This window comes from Sorex araneus, chromosome 1 (assembly GCF_027595985.1).
Source record: "Sorex araneus isolate mSorAra2 chromosome 1, mSorAra2.pri, whole genome shotgun sequence".
Taxonomy (NCBI): domain Eukaryota; kingdom Metazoa; phylum Chordata; class Mammalia; order Eulipotyphla; family Soricidae; genus Sorex; species Sorex araneus.
In genome coordinates, this window is record NC_073302.1 from 56,471,591 (window position 1) to 56,493,294 (window position 21,704).

At 35.6% G+C, this 21,704-nt stretch overlaps 1 protein-coding gene across 1 annotated transcript in view; it reads left to right on the forward strand.

Moving 5' to 3' along the window:
- BNC2 (basonuclin 2) overlaps positions 1-21,704 on the forward strand; it is a 477,043-nt gene that overhangs the window by 436,546 nt on the left and 18,793 nt on the right. The window lies entirely within an intron of this gene.

A 21,704-nucleotide genomic window follows, 5' to 3' on the forward strand; every position in this document is an offset into this window, starting at 1 on the left:
GTGCTTGACTTGTACATGACTAGCCTGGGTTCAATATCTAGCATGGCATATGGTTCTTCTGAGCACCACCCTGAGTGATCTCTGGGCATAGAGCCAGGAGTAAGCCCTGAACACCTGTGGACATGGCCCTCAAACCAAAATAAATAGTGGTGTACTCTGCAAGTGACCGTAGGATTCCTATATTCACCTGAGCCTTTTGAAACGGAAGGCCTGTATTTTGCTGTAACCCCACTCATCTAAGGCGCTTTAACTAAAATTAGGAAGCTAAGCCAAGGACAGTGCGTATATTTGCTCATTGAAGGAAATGTGTGTGAAGCAATTTTCCTTGTCTTTTAGACACCCAGTGAGTGGTTAGTAAATAACAATAGTTACTTTTCATTGAAGTCACATTTCCATTGTGCCTCTCTTTAATGCAGGTTTATGATAGTCCTTTAGTTGGAACTGAAGCTCAGTTTTTACCTACTATAGATCAGCTTTAGGAATTGTTGACTTAAACTAAAGCTTGTATTTTGTAATTTTATATGTGTATGTGTGTTTGTGTGTATATGTGTATGTGTGTAGTTGATAGATTGGTTTGCTTTGAGATTAAAAGATGGCATTGATTTCCTTTTTCTAAGTTTGTGTTTCTAACAAAGTGCCATAAATAACTTGGAAGTCTTGTCTTTTTCTTATTAGTTTTTATACCACAGTTTTTAGTGCTTAGGGCTAACTCCTGGCTCTGTACTCAGGAATCATACTTGGAGGGCTTGGGGACCATATGGTGTACCAGGGATCAAACCCAGGCCAGCCACACGTAAGGTACTCTTTCTCCTGTACTGTCACTCTGGTCCCCTGGAAGTCTTTCATTATAGACTAAAAAACTAACAAGTCCATTTTAGACAACATTAAAGACTTTCTAGTACATATTTTGTTAATACTGGTTACAATTATATGTATATGTTTTAGGAGTATAGTTTCATACTCCTCAAAAGAATGTTATTATACCATGCCTACCACAACTAAAGTACCAATATCCCTCCTCTACAATCCACTGGACCCTTTCCCTCTTCCACCAGCACCCTCATCCCCATCAAACCTGACTTCTTTGGAACCCAAAGGTTTATTATTATTTGACTTTGCTTTGTTCCCATCTTCCATTCTTGTATATACCTCATATAAGTAAAATGATCTGGTGTTGTCTTTCTCCTCACTTCTCTTAGCACAACCCCCTCCATTTCTACACATAATGTCACAAATGACCATATTTTTTCTTTCTTGTAGCTGAGTAATATTCCATTGCTCATATATATACATGCATATGAGATAATTTAGTTTTGTGAGAATCCCATATATACATATGTGTGAATACATATATATATACACATATATATATGTATATATATATACCTTTCCCAGATAGATGATGTGGAAATATTTACTCCCAATCAGTAATATATTTTCTTTTAATTCCTTTCACTGTTCAAAAACTTTTTAGTTTAGTAGAGTTCATATGTTTATTTTTGCTTTTGTTTATTTTTGACATTGAATCACCAAAACCAATATTGTGTAGTATGTTGCCTATGTTTTCTTTCTGTTTTGTGGCCCCAGTTCTTACATCTAAGTCCTTCATCTATTTTGAGTTAACTTTTGTTTGTGGTGTAAAATAGTAATTTCATTTTGGTTTTTTGCCTGTGGCTACCCAGTTTTCCCAACACCATTTAAATACCAGATCAAAGCCAAGAGATTTATAAACAACCCCTTACTGGTTTTGTTATTAGAAATGTTTGTGGTGAAGAACTGCAAAGGTATTTTTCCAGTCTCAACTGGACCAGAGATGTCTTTGGGGGGAGCCATTAGTTGCATCATCTAATAAATAACACTTCATATCTTAAGTATTCATTTCAATAGACATTCTCCAAAGAAAATGAAACCACCATAGTCCCATGGATTCTATGAGCATACTCTCATATAACTATTATTATTCAATTTATAACGGTATGGTTTTTCCCTCCTTAGGTACAGATAAACAGTTATCAACTTTTTTTTTTTAAATAAAGCCTGACGTAACACTACACAGAGGTCACTTACAGAATATAGTACCTCTGTTCAAAAATAGGCATCTCTTCTATCTGCTGCCTCCTCCCTTTTTTCAGGATCAAGTATCAGAGCTCAGATTCTTGACCATCTAAAACCACAACTTGAATTTGTGGTGTTAACATGTCTGAATAAAAGATAGATCTAAAATAATCATAGCTAGGGATGCAGAAAGTTTACATAGCAAGTCCTTAGACTTCCATTCTTAGAAAGTCTGCTTGTCCTTTGGTTTGCCTCTAGGAACCTAGATTTTAGGTGTATTCCCTCAATCCCCATCTGATGAACAGCTCACTTTTATAAACTGTGCAGACAGTATTTCTTATGAGTAATCCTTGGTTTTCTTCTTAGAGTGTTACTTTGGTATTTGGTACATGCGAGGCAAGATATATCTGCTCTGTTTATCTATTAGCCAATAAAACAATGAACATTGAGTTGCTAATGAGCTTACTTCTAGAAAGCACCATCAAACTGGATGCTGGAGAAATAAAGTGTACCTTGTGTGACTCTTCAGGTAAAGAATGTTGGAGGTAAGAATGTGAGTGGTTTCTTTTGGATTTTACCACAAGGTCCTTTTCCCTTTGTTGATTTTGCCTTGTTTTCTTTGGCTGTAATGAATTTCAGTTCTGGATATGACTGTGTGCTGAGTTCTGGGGCCTCCCAGATTTTTTTTTAACTCAGGAGTTAAAATGTAACTGTAGGTTTCCATGCAAGGAAAAAAGGCAGAAAGTCTGAGTGTGTAACTGATGATTTGCTTTAAGACTCTATACTATATCCTTTATTTTTTTCTTCTAATGCATTCATAATAGTGTCATATTTAGTAATTTATTTAGAATACACAAAATTGGGTAGATGCTTTTGGTGCCCAGATATCAATATTAGTTCTTCACTCTCAGTAATTTCCAGGTACCTGCAATTCTATAATCAAACAGGAATCACTGTATTACTGTCATCTCATTGTTCATCAATTTACTCGAGCAGAACCAGTAACATCTCTATTCCTCCTAGCCCTGAGATTTTAGCAGACTCTCCTTACTCATCTTTCCCAACAACTGGAGGCTCTTTCAGGGTCAGGGGAATGAGGCCTATCGTTACTGTTTTTGGCATATCAAATATGCCATGGGTAGTTTGCCAGGCCCTGCCCATGCAGGCAAGATACTCTCAGTAGCTTGCCAGGCTCTCCAAGATAGATATCTATATCTATATATATATAGATATAGATATATAACTATGATTTGTTGCCTACTGTGTGAACTCCATCAAATATGGTGTGGTAATTATGGAAAATGAGTAGGAAGTGTCTTATAATGTGTCCAGAAAGCGGCCTGGAGCATGGTGGCAGTTGGGTAGTGGAGGTCGGCTGCTGGGGCTGGGTCCCTTGGGGGAGGGGGGGGATTCTCATCCCCCCCCCCTCCTCTGGGGCACAACAAGTAAAAACAGCCAGGCATGGAGTCCAGTGGCATGGCTATGGGGGCCTCATTTTTATACTTCTGTGTGGAAGGAGCAGCCTTGAGATCTGGAGGGTGGCCAATGAGGAGGCAGGGTGTGGCAGGTGTAGCTTATAGGTGTGATCCCTGGGTTACTGGAGATTGGGGGATAGCAGGCAGAAGATCTCTGCTACTGGGTCCATTGAGTTCTGACTCCAATATCACAAAGTTCCGCATTATCTGGGTTCTGTGGGACTTTATGCGTGAGGCTAGGCTGGAGCATCCAGCAAGTGGCCTGGAGCATGGCTGCAGTTGGGTAGTGGAGGTCGGCTGCTGGGGCTGGGTCTCTTGGGGTGGAGAGGGTTCTCACCCACCCCCCTCTGGGGTGCCCCGAGTGAAAACAGCCTGGCCCGGAGTCCCAAAACACAAATACTATTAGAATTCTCCTTATTGATTGGAATATAGTAGCAATTGACATTTCTTTGGAACTTACTTATACATTATCTAAACAAAATAACAAATAATGTTGAATAAGAGTTGGTCTTTTTATTCATTTTCTGAATATTTGTACATAAGAGGTTCTGGAAATCTACCTTCCTCGTCCAAGGCTACTATTGGCTGGATCAATCTCCATTTGAAAGGACTCTTTACTTACTCGCTGGAAAAAAGAAAAAGAAACAAATAATGTTGAGAGCTTTGAGGACTGAAGGTTTGAGACAGAAACTGGTTTCTACTTCTGCCCATTATTAAATTGCCTGCCACTGTTGACCTAATAGTCTGCTCATCAGTCTTTAAGAGTTTATACATTTTGCCATATACACTATGCCTGCCTTCTGAGACTATTAAACATAGAACAAGTAGGGAATGTAAATTTACAGTCTATCTATTTCAGGCTTCGTGAGAAATTCAAATCTAAAGTTATTTCATTTTTAAAAAGAAAGACATTAAGACAACAAAAATTTTATATTCTGCCTTGCTTGTAATGCTTATATTCTTTCCATTAATGGAATTTTCATTTTTAATGAAAATACCTTGATTCCTTTGGTTTTTATTTAACATTATTTTTCCTTAGTTGGTAAGGAGGAAATGCTGCTTCTGATTTAGATCAGCAAATAGTTAATTTTCTTAAGAAAGTGGCTTGAGGGGCCAGAGTGATAGTACAGCTGGTAGAGCTCTTGTCTTGCAACACAACCAATAGGTTTGATCCCAAGCACCACATGTAGTCCCCAAGCACCTCAGGGAGAGATGCCAGAACACAGAGCCAGGAGTAATCCCTGAGAACTGCTGCTGAGTGTTGCCATTAAACAAAACACCTGTAAACTCTTCTGCAAAAAAAAAAAAGAAAAAGAAAGAAATGAACTTAGAAGCATAGACCCAGTCAAGGCCCTAAAATATTTTGAGGGGAAAAAGAGAACACATTTCCTGATTTATTTTCATTTAAGCACATAGTATGAAACTTACACATATCTGCATTTGCATATGTAACTACCTAACCAGATACTGGTCAATTTAATTATCAAACTCACTCTAATTTTAGAAATCTGGTAAGCATCTCTGTAAAAAGGGTAGTCGAGTATACAGAAATGAAAAGCAGTAACTTGTCAACAGAAGTAAATAAGTTTTTAAAGATGGCATAATTTGTTAAAACTGTATTAGGCATCATTCTTATTGCTATAGAAATATAGAGAAGAAGGGTTCCAAAACCTCTGTAAATCAAGGGTCTTTACTATATAAAACATAGATTAGTTGATCTGTATACTTCAGACAAGGGTCTATATATACATATGCACATTCTGTATATGTAGTAATGTTGGTTATACTATGATTCATAAACTAAGTAGCACACTGCATGTGACAAAATTTTATACATAAAATATGTGTGTATTAAAATGATGGGAATTCTGAACCAATAACAGGACCTGTCATGGAGCTTTTATTTAAAAGGTGGTTTTGAACTATGAAGGGTCCCCAGAAAATGTTATTTTACTTAGGGGGGAAGTATAAGAAAATAAGTGGCATATTGAGAAAGTATAGTGTGTTCTTTGAAAGTTAAGTTTTCCTCTTCACCCATAATGTTAGAGTGCTATAAAAGATTTAATAGAAGCTAGATTGTGGCAGTTTTGGAATGTCAACATGGAAAATGTTTGCTGAACTTGTATGAGGAAGGGGAGCTACGAAAGATTAGCTTGGAGGATGGGACTGCAACGTGATCAGAGGTACACTTCAGGAAAGGCAACTTGGCATCAGATGTAGTCCAAATGTGACTGGGGTGAAAGCAATGTGTGGGAAGAACAGGAAATAATGAAAATAATTCAGTTAGGAAATAGTGTGGGCCCTTATTTGTATAAATGTCTGAGGAGATAGGTATGTTGCCTGAACAATGAAGTTAACCAAAGGATAGTCAAAAAAAACTCAACTTTAAGACCAGGAACACAGAGAAAAGAGAAAGCCCTGATGGAGGCATTGGTTAGGGTGGGAAGACAGGAAGATTTTCTGCATACAATATTTCAGTTTTCAGTGTAATTCTAGATTCAGATTACTATCTACAAAAATTACCATTTTTATGAATTTAGGCTTACAAGCTCAACTTTGGACCTCAGTTTCTCTGCTATATATTTTATCATAGTACCTCAAGCCAGATTTGAGTTTAGACTAATTAAGTACATGTATTACTGATACCCCTGTCAGTATAAACTAAATATCTCTAAAATTTAAGCATTATTACTTCTTTAATAGGGCTTTAAAAGGTATATGCATCTACCCCATTTTATATGTAGGGAAATCAAGTCACATTCTTTATTACTTAAAGCAGTTCTTTAGTCTTACAAAGAGCATTTTTAGTAAAGATGGTATTTTAAATGTGTGATTTCAGCATTTAGATTTTTTTTTGAAAAAATTAGAGGTTATGAGTTGATGTTTGTACAAATGCATACTGAAATAAGATATAGGATTGAAGGGAAGACTAGAATAAGAGTCAACAATTGATAAGTAGAAAGTTATTTTTCAAAGGATAAAATAAAGAAGAAAATACACACGTCTCTGTAATTGTGTATAATTATTTTTTTCTTCAAATTCTTCTAATTAAGTAAGCAGATATTAAACACCAGCCATGTGAGAGAGACTGATGTATTTTCTTTTGGAGTTTATGGTTCTTTTGAATTTAACTTTAATGTCGCAGTGAAAAGCATTTTCCAAGAAGAAATAAGAGACTTTTTATTACTTATAGAGGAGAACTTGTGCAGACTAAGTTAAAAAGCATTTGTTTTGTTAAAACTGCTATTGATTTTTTTTTTCTCCCTATAACCCAGCACACTAGCATTAAAGCTGTATCTTCCACCAGTGTTTGGGGAACTTTGGAAAACATTTCTGTTGGACACTATACTCGATGTTTAGAGGGGGAGTTCAGTTTAGGAAAAGGAAAAAAATGTCTTTCAAGAAGTACTAGTGTGAGAATGAAGAAGGTCCCTATTGATATGCAACTGTTCAAACCAAGAGTGAAATGGAATAGATACTGTCCCTCCTACAACAGGAATCAGTAAGCCTTGGGTTAGATGCCCAGTTGTGAGATTGCTGGCTCATATGGTAGCTCAATTTACAGTTTTCTGGAAAGAATTTGTACTGTTTTTTAAAATGATTAAACTTGCTGATATTCCCACCAGCAGTGAGATGAGAGTTTCTGTTCCCCCACTTCCCCACCAACACTGTTCTTTTCGATGTGTGCCACTCGAGCTGTGTGAGGTGGTAATTGAGAAGACATCTGTGTTCCAATTTTCATTGCAAAACTATGCAAGATAGTCAAAATCTGGAAACAACCCAAGTGTCCAAGGTAATATAACTGAATGCAGAAACTAAGGTTTATATACACCATGGAAGAAGATAAAATAATTTAATTTGCCTCTACAATGGATGCATCTCGAAAGTATCATACATCTTGAGTGAAGTCAGCCAGAGGAAGAAGGACAGATAAAGATTAGTCCCCTCATATGTGGGGTATAAAGAAGCATAGCAAGAGAATAACAAAGGGCCAAAGACAATAGAATCTGAGATCTTATCTACAGAACTAAGTTTATCATGTCAGGGACACTTTTTTGAGTGGGGTGCATTTGAGATAATGGTTGAGAGAAGCCGATACTGGTAGAAGAAATGGTGTTGGAACATTGTATGCATCAGACCATACCATGACCAGTATTGTAAGCCACGATAACTGAAAAAAAGATTTTTTTTTTTTAATTCAGTAAGCCAGGAGGAAAGAAGAGTATTTGGGGAAGAGCACTGGAATGGGTCAAGAGCCACCATAGGGCAGTGACTCACACTTTAGCTCCCTGATCTTGGGCAGGACACTGTTAATTTTCTCATCAGTAAAATTAAAAGGTGATGTTAGCTAACCTATGAAATTGCCTCCTATTCCGTACATTCATAGAGTCAGTGAGTTCCTTCAGTATTGATTAAATGTGGGTATAAATTACCAGTAATCCTGTGCAAAGGGTTATGCATGGCATCAAAGTTAAGCAAGTCACTTAATAGGTAGGTGATGCTTGCAGGGAGTGGGGAGAAGGAAGGAAAAGGGTTATACAGGAGAAACACTTGCAGATTTTTCAGAGAGATTCATTTAAAGGCTGAGGTTGAGAATGCTTATGTCAGAAAGGCAGAGAGGGTCAGAAAGACAAAAGATTTTGCTGAACTTGCGATTATTTATAGTGAGTAGCTCTTTGTAGCTAGAGCTTCAGAGATCTTGGAAGGACTGATATTGGAAAAGTAGATAGGGTTTAATATTGAAGAGACTTCAAAGACCAGGTGAGGGAATTTATTATTTCTTCTATGCACACAAAGAAGTCAACAAAAGTTTGCTAGAAAGGGGAATGAGATATTCCCAGTCTCAGATGTTTTATTTTATTTTTTTTTATAAATTTGATGAAAGTACATAAAATGTGGATCAAAATGAGTAGGGAAATTCTGCACTTCATTTTAATAATTGTTGTCTTCAATTATTGATTTATACCCAGGTGCTTTTTGCATTATATTAATCTTTCTAGGATTTTCTTTCTCTTTCTGCAATCAGTGCTGGTTTTCCAAACTCAAGAAAACAGTGCTCAACATCTTTGAGGTGACATCAGAGTTTATCCCCCGTGTTTCCTTTTAGCAGCAACCAGAATGGGCATATCATTAGCCCATTTTGAACAAAGGGATTTAACAAAGGTTTCCCAGGTTTAAAAAAAGGGGTGGCAGTGAGGGGAACAGCCAAGTCTGATGCTAAAATAAGTAATTGTTTAGAATTCACTTTCTTCTGCTCTCTATCCATAGATAGCATAAACGGGGCCAGAGTGATAGTAGGGTAGGGTGCTTGTCTTGGCACACAGCCCTTGGATTCAATCCTCAGCACCTCCAATGTTCCCCTGAGACCATCAGGCGAGATCCTTGAGTACAAAGCCAGAATTTAGTCTCGGGCACCACAAGGTGTATAACCCAAAAACAAAACAAAAAATCACTAATAGTATAGTTTTTTTAAAAAAAAATCGGGGAAAAGTTTAACCTCTTTATGGTTTGTCACAATGATGGCAGTCTTGGGTCTTTGTCATAACACTAAAAGAAGAAAAGAGCACTGTATTATGCCTTCATGTTAGTCTACAGCTCTTTCACAGTTAAAACTGCATTAACTGTGTACAGGTGAGATGCTCAGATCAGTCTCAGGATAGGAGTCGAGTCTGTAGAGTTATGCTAGAATCCTTGAGGCCCCTGGGCAAGGCCTGTCAGCTATGGCTTTCATGTTTTCCTTTCTTTTTTGCCGCAGCTTTTTCCTCCAGTCTGTTCAGCAGCTACACCAAGAGGTACTGTATGTGCGTGCCTGCATGCGTGCGTGCCTGCTTCTATCAAATAGCTTTATCAACAGTGCTATGAGCCCTCTTTTACAAACTCATGGCTGTCATAAGGCAATTTGATTCAAGCTTTTTCACGCCCAACTAATTGAGAGTTGAAAGCCATCCTACAGATGTAGCCCAGTTACTTACAGTAGCTAGTTATCAACCACCTTCCTGTCATTTAAATGGAATCACTTTGAATGTTTAGCATTTCAAAGTGTTTTGAGATCTTTAGATGGCCGTTATCTCTTGAAAACCAGCCAGATGTTTCTGCCCATTTTCATGCAAATATTATTTGCCTGATAATCTGCAGAATCATAGATTTCTGATTAAAAACAAATTCTTCCAAGAATTGAGTTGACTCAATCCAGTTTTGTTTTGTTTTGTTTTTTTAAGTTACTCATATTTTCCAGTATCAGAGCAGATGTAACCACCCTAATGCAGCAATGGACTAACCTAATTTCATTGATGTAAACATTGGTACACAAGTTCAAATGCAACTTTGGAAATAGTGTTTCTGAACCTGTTTAATAATGTTTAAAAATACATCGATGAAATTGTCCTAGACTGTGGCCTTCATTACATTTTCTGTTCTCAGTTACATAGATTTTATGTTTTAGGTCTGACTTATTATAAATAATCCCTCCCCCACATCCCCACACACAAAGAGAAATAAAATATACCAACTGAATAGTGTGGTTCGTCACCAACTCATTCAGTTTGACTTCAAACTGGTAAGTCTTTGAAAGTATTTCAAGAACACTGTCAGCTGTTAAAAAATAGGTGTTCAGGCGGTTGACTGGTATGTTTATTTCTGTATTCACCCTTTTTTTATTTTTTTATCTCCATTGCTTTTCACCTTCCACTCACTCCCAGGGCCATTGTTGTGACTGTGCTACTAAATTCTAACTTCCCAGCCTCTAAATGTAACAAAAAACATTAAATATGTTTCTACTAATTATGATCTGCTAAAATCACAATACAAGCTCTGTGCCAAAGCATTTTTTTTAATTTCTGAAGCAGTATTTAAGTGATGACATGCAGTAATTTGTTCATTCTTCTGTCAGTGTAATTTACAAGGCAGTGGCAGATAAACATAGCAATACAAGATTCATTTATGGTGACACAATGGCAGATACACAGAGCAGAACCCTGCCTATGAGATAAAGTGGACTGAGTGACTTATGCAGTAATTAGGGGATAATTGTCATTAACCTCACAAACAGTAGTTTACCCATATTGTTTAAAAGGCTCCAGGATGCGTAATGACAAGGTAATCTGTCAAAACGCTAGGGGGAAATATTAATAAGATTTGTGCAAGCCTGGATAGAAAATATGCAGAAAGCGGCCACATTAAGCTAATTGGTGGATGAATATACACTTGTAAAAGTGCTTCTAATGGCACGTTTGCTGCTCTCCAAATGACTACCATTAATGTGGAGAAGTGGGCTGCTTAGAAAGTCAGGACTGCTGGGACAAGAGGGTATTAAGGCATGCAGACGTGGTTATTACCTTGTGCTATAATGCTCGCTTCCTCCTCTCCTCCTTTATTCTGAATTTGAGGTTTTTTTGTCATAGTAACATGTATTGATTATTTACTCTAATTATTCTAGTTTTGATCTATATTTGTTCAGTCACCCACCAACCCTAAATCACTTATGTTTTGTAGTCAAATAAAACATAATTTCTACATTGATAGCTGCTTATAAGTGTACAGAAATACAAACTGTTAATGCATATGTGGATTTATAATTATACACACGTGTGGGGGGGGTGCCTTTTAAAGGAGCACATTTAATCTGAGCAATCAAAGGAAAGTGTATCTATCAACAGTCTTGTGTAAGTGTTACAAGTAATAATGTGTTGTTCCCTGATGAATGCTAAAGCAGGAAATTAATCTTTGTGTTCTACTGCTGTTCTTATACCCAGAGAAGAACAAAGTTAAATCTCCCAATACATCTTTCTGTTCAATCACACACTCAGTCCTCAGTGTGTTTTATGGAATATTCAATCTTCACTGTTTTATGGAATACTGCTTAGTGAGTATTACATCCCTTTCTCACCCTACTCCCTCACATCCTAATGAATATGTTAAAGTTCCTTAGGGTTGTTAAATCAGCTTTCATTGTAGAGTAATTCAAAGTACAATACATGAGGTAGAATTGTCTGTTCAAGCTTTGGAAACTCAGCTAACATACTAATATTGACCATAGTAGTTGCACATAAAAAACTTGAAAGATTGGGGATTGTGGTTGTGAAATATTCCAAGGCTCCCCCCTTTTACCTGATGTATAGAATCATCTTCATCTTGAAAAAAATTGTGCTGCTCATAATTTGATAACATATCAAGAAATGCCAAGGTCTGTGGCATTTGCACCTAGAGATGTAATGTCCCAGAACCTATCCCCAAATATATGATAGTTTGAAGCAAACTCGGTGACAGAATGTTGGTTGTGGTAAAAAGAGGTAAGCTAGAAAACATAGACTTTAAAGCAGAAGGATGTAAAGGGCTCTGGTGAGTTTTGTTTATTGAAGAGCATGTGTATTTATAAGTGTCCTAGAATCCTGGCTTTATCGCTATGTCTGAAGAGGAGGTAGGGGGAGAAGACCACTTGCAGGAACTATCCTCCTTTATTCTGTTTCTAATATTTTCACTGAAGACTACAAACTAATCCTTTACTCTCTAAAATCATGATTTTTCTCTCCATCAGCTCAGTAAGTGATCATCCCCAAATATTTAACTTGTATCTGTTTAGCAGGCTGGATTGAGGAGGAGCCATCTTGTGTATAAATACTTTTGTTTCTTTTAACTTTCAAAGATCATTGAAGGCTACAGACATTTACTTATATATACTAACATAGCTTTATAGAGGAAAAACATATTTATTTTGCAATGTTTGAGTTTCAAGTACAGAATTTTCACATACCCTGCTGATGTGATTTTGGGGAGTTTCCAAAGCCCCTAGGAAACTTTTCATTTACCTACTTCTCAAGAAAAGTTTTCACTTGAACTGATCATTGAATTGAACATGAATAAAACTGAATATAGAAAAATGAGTATCTATATTCATGTGGCTGATGATGGGTTCCAGGCATCAACAAAAGCCTCCAGAATAGGGGCTAATACCGTTACTATTAGGTACAGGCAGTTTTCACTTTGTAAACATTTGTATTATGAAGATAATTGGTTAACAGGAAAAATACTAGCCAAGCATTTAAAACATTTTAATCAAAATGACTTGTGTATCCAGAGTCTAGGTAGAGATAGTCAAATAATGACGTTTTGATTTAGTAAGACTTAGAACAGTTTACTAAGATTTCTTTTATAAATCTGAGGGAAATAAAAATAGGTATTCCTGATTGGACAGTCATTGGACAACTGATTCAAAACCAAGTTTTGAATTTACATGCATTCCCATTCGTTCTTTATTTTCCTCTAAATATATAACTTACAATAAGTATAGTTAAAATTTGGGACTACGTTCTGTTTCAACTCAGACATAAAGTTAGATATGCTGTGCAATGTTTAGGACTCATGGATAATTTTATCTTGAAGTTTGGTACACTAAGAATATGGGCTAACTTGTGATTTTTTTTAACTTCAATGATTCCTAAGATACTATTATCAAATATTAAAACATCATTTCTTTAAGAGTTTTTCACTTTTGGTTTAGAGTACAGCTATGTTATTTGAAAAATATTTTTGAATCTTTGGAGTGCAATTCTAGACATTGCAGAAAGTAATTTACTCCTGAAAGTTTTTATATATAGCAAAGCAAGGCACCTGCTTTATTTATTTGCAAACAAATGCCTATAGAGAAAATGCTTATGACTGATTTTTAAGCTAAACAAGCTAAAATTCCTTGGTACAGCGAAGAAATCCTGACAGGCCTTCAATAGGGCTTAGCTGGAACTTCCTTTGATTAAATATGTTGTAACCCCAAGTATCTATCATAATCACTGCCATTTTTTAAATAAAAGTGCTTGTATAGACTTTTTTGAGGAAAAAAGTGATAGTCCTGAATAAATTATATATTCTTACCTATTCGACAATCATGAACATTCTACAGCAAAGTGAATCATTTTTCAAGAGTCAGTGTTTTCTAAAAATCATAAGAATTATTTAAGATTAATTCCCAATCTGTTTGTTGTTTTGGCTAAAGAGCTCATCTTTGGGGGAAGAAGTACTATTCGGTTTATCAGTTTTTTTTCTTTGAATGACTTTTTTTTGCTGTGAAAACATTTTCAAATATGGATTAGGAGTAAAAGATAATTTTGTTGGAAAACAGGTGACAGAACCAAAAACTAAACTTCATGTATAGTTACATGTTGCTTTTTCCTCTGTCAGAAACTGCAGTCAAGGGTCATGTATAAATTCTTAGTTTCATACAAGGAGAAACATCTTTGAACTTTGTACATATTTGCAAATAATTTGCTATGATTTACCTCATGATACCTTCAGACTGCAAAGGTAAAAATTCTTGTGTTATACTTAGGCTGACCTATGAAGTTTAAGTACAAGAGTGAACAAAAAATGGGAATCTCAATGTACATATGTGATTACTTTCATAATTGTGTGAGAGCAACTTTTTAAAAAAAATTTTTATTAGTGAATCACCGTGAGGTACAGTTCCAAACTTATGAACTTTCACATTTGCATTTCAGTCATACAGTGATCATTTACATCCCTCTACCAGTGCCCATTCTCCTCCACCAATGTTCCCACTATCCCTCCCAACACCCACCACCCCACCCTGTCTTTATGACAGGGTTCTCTTTTGTTCTCTCTCCTTTTGGGTGTTGTAGTTTGCAATAGAGGTATTGAGTGGCCATAGGGAGCAACTTTTAAAGTTAATTGTTACATGTGAGAATTCTTCATGGAGCTAAGATTCCAGTGTTAACATGTGTGCTAACAAAGGCTTTCATCTTGATAGAAAAGTACCTTAATGTGAAATTTTCTGAGAGCTCTTTCTAAAAGTTTGATATTCATACAAAATGCACTCTTGGGATAAAAAAAGAGAAGGAATAGGAAAGATAACATTCTTTATAATTTGGACATAGTGAAGTAGCATTAACTTTTATAATTATAGTGAACTAGTACATTTCAAGTTTGAACTGTGCACACTTGATCTATGATAATAATTTAATTCTTTGAGTGGTGTTTTGGAACTCGAATACACATTAGCATATAAAAATTAAATTTTGATCTTATTTGGAAGGATTTTTTTTTCTTTCTTGATGTATATTTCTTACATGACACCCCTGGTCTAGACGGGGAGAAAGAAACAAAGATGGTATGGTCAGCACCAGTTTTAAAAGTAAAAATGATGCTCTTTAAAAATTCTGTAAAATACAAATTTCTGAATCATGGAAATTGAATTGGGGATTCATTGCCCAAAACTAATATTGTTTTTTAAATAAAATATAATTTGAGCCATTTGGTGCATGATATAAATAAGTATTTCATTCTGCCTATAGCTGTTGTAGTTGTTTCAGCTGGCCAACTAAAAACATTAACCTGAAATATGGGAAGGCACAAACACATGAGAAGAGCTGTTGGTAGAGAATGATACCATTTTACTTACACGACCAAACTGCTCCAGTGTATATGGTATGTGCTAGTGCTACATGTTTTGTCAGTAAGTACTTGCAAGAAATATGTGTTTAAATGTAAATTTGCTAAAACAAATAAGTATGCCAAGTTTTTTCCCCATATAATTTCAAGTGTTTCTCAGAAATTGTCATAACATTGCTTAAAAAATTTCCCAGAGAATTTCCCAGAATCTATTGTTTTCAATTAGTTTTTTTCTGTTTAGTTTTTTCCATTTTTATTCAGCTTCTCTTCTTTCCTGCTTCCATACCCATCAACAGGCACAAAGACACACAAATCCATGCATACTTAAGATTGCCAGATCATATAAAAGAAAGAGAAACCTCATCTAACAAAAAAAAATGTAATTGACTCTGATCTAAATGGAAAATACACAGACAAGTTCAGCTTTTTGTCTAAGTGAAAAATTTAAGACCATTTAAAAACAACTTAAATTAAAATACCTGTTGCATATGGATGTATTTGAGTTTTAAAGCAAGTAACTACTGTGGAAGAATGGGAACAAAAAAGAAATCAAAGTTTCATAACTTCCATGTTTTCCTTTGAAGTTGTGTATGGTAGCCACTGAGCATGTGGTTTAGTGCTGGAGTACCTGCCTTTACATGCAGGAGTCCTTGATTTCAGTCTTTGGCGTTGTGCCCACATTGCCTAATGCCATGATCTCTGTCACTGGAACTCTGTGGAGTCTAGAGTGTGGTAACAAAAACAAAATGAAGGAAATTTCTTAAAAAGAGAAAAACAAAACAACACGGTGCTCAAATAGTGCTCAGTGTGCTTCCACAAGAATTTCTCTCTCAAATTCCAAACCACTTTTGTCTTGTCCAGAGCCAGCCCCATATCCATATCACTTATATCCATAAGTGATATCCATGAGTTTATTATATGTTAAGTTGATGGAAAGTCCCCATTACCATCATCTAAAATAAAAATCTGAGGGCCAGAGGGAGAGCTCAGTGGGTGTTGCAAGTATTTTGCACATAAGAGGCCTGTAATCAGTCTAGCACTGAACATTGATCACCAGGAATAAACTGCAAGACCAAAGCTGAGAGTAACCTCTGAACACTTCCAGGTCTGGCCCAAAACAAACAAAAAAAACTTTTAACTAATGAAATAAAATATCATACCTTGCTCGTGGACTGGAGTGATAGCACAGAAGGTAGGGTGTTTCCCTTGCACACCACCAACCTGGGTTCGATTCCTCTGTCCCTCTCAGAGAGCCCAGCAAGCTACCAAGAGTATCCCGCCCGAATGGCAGAGCCTGGCAAGCTACCCGTGGCGTATTCTATATGCCAAAAACAGTAATAACAAGTCTCACAATGGAGACGTTACTGGTGCCCATTAGAGCAAATTGATGAACAGCGGGATGACAGTGCTATGACAGTACTGCAATGCTTGCTCCTGAATTGACATACCAGATTTTATATTTGATAATTTTGATAAAATTCGATAATTTTATATTTGATAATTAAGTCCTAAAATTTATAAGACCAGCAAAATGATAGATGGAGACAAGCTAAGGCAAATTAAATAAGCTTATACTTTCTCTCCAAGTGTTTGTGAAGTTGTATGTGTATAATACATTCTTGCCAGATAATAGTGTAACTGTATTTGAAGCAGTCTCCAAACTCTAAAAACTATGTATTAGCTTACTCCTGAACATATGTAAAGCTGTTTCTAAATTAGTAATTTCATACTCTAAATGCACATAAATTATTAACAAAAAAATCTTTTAAAGTAGAAATTCTGTTGTTTATTCCCCATTCTTATGTGTCTCCTTACTGATTGGAGAAAATGGAGGACTCATTCATGTATCCTACTCAGGTCTTAGTACAATTGAGGAGGCAAGAAGTAAGACAGTCTATAAACAGCGTAAGTTGTAAGTGATGAGTTAAGAGTGATATTTCATGAAACTAAATGATTTACTTTTTAGTTTATACTAGTATACAAATTACTTCATTGGGGTATATTTTGTAGAAAATAAAAATGCCAGTTTTAAGTATACATTCTGTAGCATCATAAATATTAGCAGTTAATGATATAGAACATGTGTATTATTCCCTCCCTCCAAATTTCTTTAATGTTCTTTAGCAATTTGTTGGTTTTTCCTACCTAAAACCCCTAATTGTGTTTCTATTAATTCACTCTTACCTTTTCCAGAATGTTTTATGATGGAGATAATAGCAGTAAATAATCATTTGAATCGAACTTGTTTTATTTTTACATGCAAGTATTCTTACATACATCATTTGGATCAAACTTGTTTTATTCTTTGTAATGATTATAAAAGTCATTTATGTTATAGTATATCTCAATAGTTTGTTTCATTTTATGTATATACCACCTCACTATTTCCTTACTCATAATTCTAAAACATTCAGGGACTAAAGAGATATTACAGGGTTCATGGTGCATGTCTTGCAGACTGCCAACCACAATTCAATCCCTGGTACCGATGGACCTCTGAGCACCTCTAAGGCTGTCCTGGAGGTCCCTGAATATCACTGGCATTATTAAGGTAATCCCACCACAGGGTTAAAGTAGCGCCACATTCTCAAGCCTGTGCATATTACCACCAATCAGTCGGCCAGATCAGTATCTGAGGGGTCCCTGGGTCTCAGCACCACTTGGGATCATCTCCAAAATAAAAGAATTAAACTTAGAAAACCTAGTATGAAAGGTAAAAGGTAAAATTCTGATTACAAGTGGAAAAGCCTAAATGAATTGACTCATCAATTATGAAGTTGAATGAGAAAGAAGTAGAAGAGTTCAGTTGTATATTTTGATACAGCTTATTATTTATGCACAAAATAAGACCCTCAATATGGGTTTCTTCAGCCTGTAGGGTGTTCATGGTGACCAACAGATTGGACTTTTATTTTATTACTTTGCTCTTGTGATAATATTTTTTGTGGCTTTTATTCTATACTTTATTTGACATGACCAAGAGGACTAGAATTTAGATCTATCCTTAAACTCTGTGAGTAGGGACTAGTCCCTCACCTCCAATCAATTTTGAAGTAATTCTTAATTAAAATAAAATTAAAACAAGTCATTTTTAAATTCATTATGTTAGTTACTGTAGAAGTGTCAAGTTGTCCAAAAGATTTCCAAATGCCATTTTATAATTACTGGTAAAAAAAAAATAGCCCTCAAACTAATACCCATTTATTTTCAGTAACATATTTTCATGACCACTCATGGAAACTGCTTTATCAGGAGAAGGAATCTCAAGCTACTGTTTGAGAATCACTGCAAGGGGCCATAATTATTTCTCTTACAGTGATCTTCGTAAAAATGAGACCAGTACTTCTCTTTTTCCTTATGATGATTTCTAAGAACCCTTCAGTTAGTTACCCAAGCATGTATTAAAACTGATACTCATCCCTAGCATTAAACTTGCAAATTCATTGTTGCATTAAAAAGTCAGCTATATTTCTTGCTTTTGTTTTATTTAGAAATGCAATAGTACAGATCATCTTGGTCAAATATTAATTACAGCATCTTTGGAAAAAAACTTTGTGATACTTGGTATTGCTTGAATTGGAGGGCACATGGGTGCAGAGACTCCAGTTGAGTATTTGTTGTAGTTATTTGTCATATACCAAATCACATTTATTTGCAAAATATATTTTGGTTGTTCTTCTATGTAAGTATAAAGTGCTCACTCCTTCTGTTACCACTATAAACAAAGCTTCTTTTGTGATTCAGACTACAAGCAAAATTAGAAATCTTTGTTTACCTGGACCCCTTCTACCAGAGTAAGTGGCTTAACATAACAACCTTTATTTTGGCTTCTCAAGATTAAAAGAGGATCTAAAGGGCAGTGGCTTTAGAAATAGCAGGTTTTGTGGCAAGCCAAGGAGAAAAGAGAAACCATATGAACTTTTGTATGTTGGCAAATGGGAGATAGGAAGGTGATAGAAAGAAGATATCTCAGATGGGTTTGAAAAGTTGCTATGGGGGCTGGAGCAATAGTACAGTGGGTAGGGCATTTGTCTTGCACACTACTGACCTGGGTTCGATTCCCAGCATCCCATATGGTCCCCCAAGTACCACCAGGAGTAAATCCTGAGTGTACAGCCAGGATAACCCCTGTGCATTGCAGGTGTGATCCAAAAAGAAAAAACAAGTTGCAATGGTTTCTAATGTCTATTTTAATACTGGTCGCTGGTGGCTGTGTTTTATTAACTTTTAGATTTAGGTATAGGCTACCTGGGAGGAACCAGAAGAAATGACTCATCTCAAGTTGGATTTCAGCCAGAGAAAAGATTCACAATGAAAGGCTCTTATAAATGGCCGTTAATAATTTAATTTTCTGACTTGCTATCATTTAAAGTAAAAGAAAATTTGAATTCATTAAAAAAAGAAATGCTCTTATAAGAGAGCAATAAATGAAGTAGATATAGTGGGAAAAGATAATCGATGCAGAAGAGGATGTTATAGTACTTTACATATCAGTTTGGTTGAGGAGACGTTCCACTCACTGTTATCACAAACTGTGTGCTCAACTGGGAACTGATATAGAGCAATGACCATCAGTGTGTACAATGAGTAAAGTGTCAGATTTTCTGGGTTCAAGTTCTGGACCCAACTCAACATCTTGGCAACCTTAGTAAACCAACTTCTATTTCTTTGCCTCTGGTTTCTCATCTGTTAAGCATTTGCAATGCTCTGGAAGCTATTATGGGTTTCAAGTGAGATAATCTATATAAAAATCACAATTTACTTCTTTACCTACAATAGCAACATTTCCCCTTTCTTCCCTTATTCCAAAAAAATGATGTAAGGGAAACCATTTGTTATGGGTGATACTTTTTTTTAAATGATAAAATGGCTGTTGCAAGACTCCAGAACTATACAGAAATCATGTATATACACCATTGCAGATTGTTGTGTGTGATCCTGTTTGATCTGATATCCAGTTTTGTGTCTGACAATTTATGAAGAAATGAATACTCCCCATGCACATGTTTATAAAATGGTAGAATACAAAGATAGAGCATTATTAGAAAGAACACATAACTAACAGAGCTTAATTTTTGTCAGATAATTGAATAATAAGTGTCTTCTTATAATCAAACCAATATTGATGAGTCAGAACACACAATTGTGATCCAGAGAGAATTTTATGTCACAGGGCTTAGCAGAGCTGGCTACAGGAGAGAATTTTTCATTACAAACATAGCACAGTTCCTTACCTTGCTTTGCATAATGCAGCATCTTTCATAGGGTGTATTTGTTGAAACCAATAAGTTAAGAATGATACTGTATTGCTAAGAGTCCAAAGATTATATTCAATTTTTGCCAGTTCCCACACAAATGTGCTTATTTCCCCTCAGATCTTACATGTTTGTTCTTTGTCCATCCAATCTGTAATTATTCTTTGCTATATTATTTTTTAAAAAAAGCTTTTTAACATTTTGGGGAGTATCAGTGAGCATTTTATAGAAATCTCTTTACATTTTATTTGTAAGTTCTCTCATGATTACCGTGAAGTTACAGATCTTTGCAGAGCATCCCAGAAAGGTGTGATGTACCCTATCGGTATATCTACTAGGAGGTACACAAAAAAATGCTTATCAATAGTGATGTAAACTTTGGTTTCTGCTACTTTCTCCATTTAAAAGTTATGTTTTTTCTATTTGTCATTACTAAGTATCTTGTTTTGTTTTTAAAGATTTTAAGCTTTCTTGAATTCATGATTAGGCTTGGAGCAAGAAGGATACAGAGTGCCTGGTTTGGCAGGAAGAGCTGTGTCCCAGAATATGATAGAGTCATTATTTCAGTGTTTGAATAGATTTCCCCCAATCCATGCTGAAATAGATTGCCTGACATTACATTGCAGGATTTTTAAGTCCTACCTCAAGGCAAATCTCATAGTTACTAGCAAAAAATGAAAGTGTGAAATGCTTTTTAATGTATATTTAACAACACATAGTCTGCTGATTACTGATGTGTATTCTCTGTGGACTCCCTTTGCCATCAGAGGAGGATGTTAAGAGACAACATTTTTACACATTTATTCTCTCTAAATCCATCACATGTTTACTTTCTAAATATCTATAACTGTCATTTATAACAAGATAATAAAAAGTCAAATACTTTAAGTCTAACTCAAATTTTGAGTCATAGGATTGCAGTTTTCAGGAAAAGTACAATTACTGTTTTTTTCTCTACTTTTCCTTATGAAATGATAGTATCTGCCTGCTATTAAATGATACTATAATATGTCCATTAAAGAAAAAATAAAAAATACAGCTCAATTATGGGAGGGGTATGAAGAGTAATGCTCCTTTATCTTTTTGATAGAGAAATTCACATAATAGCTCCCATTTAAAGGAATTTTTATCACTGAATCCAATGTCATGTCTGCTCACGTTGAAATAAATTTCACAAAATGTACTTAATTCTTCCCTATGGTGTCACTATTTAATACAGATTAAGGTATCATTTTTTTGCATTAGGCTGGGTTGCACAGCAAGAGTTCACATTTATAGTAATATATGCTAAATAGTTGCATAGTATATAGACCATTGTTGTTAAAATAGCAGTAGTGAAGGTATTTTAGATCACAGAGCCCCAGTGGTCTACATTTTGTTTGCTTTGACATTATTAAACTCAATCTGTTTCTCTAACTGTGACTCTAATTACTACATTTGCATGGCAGAGTTTGCTTTGTGGGTTGGTCGTCTTTTTTATTAACAGTGCTTGCATGTTGTTTTCTGATCTCACTCTCTTGAT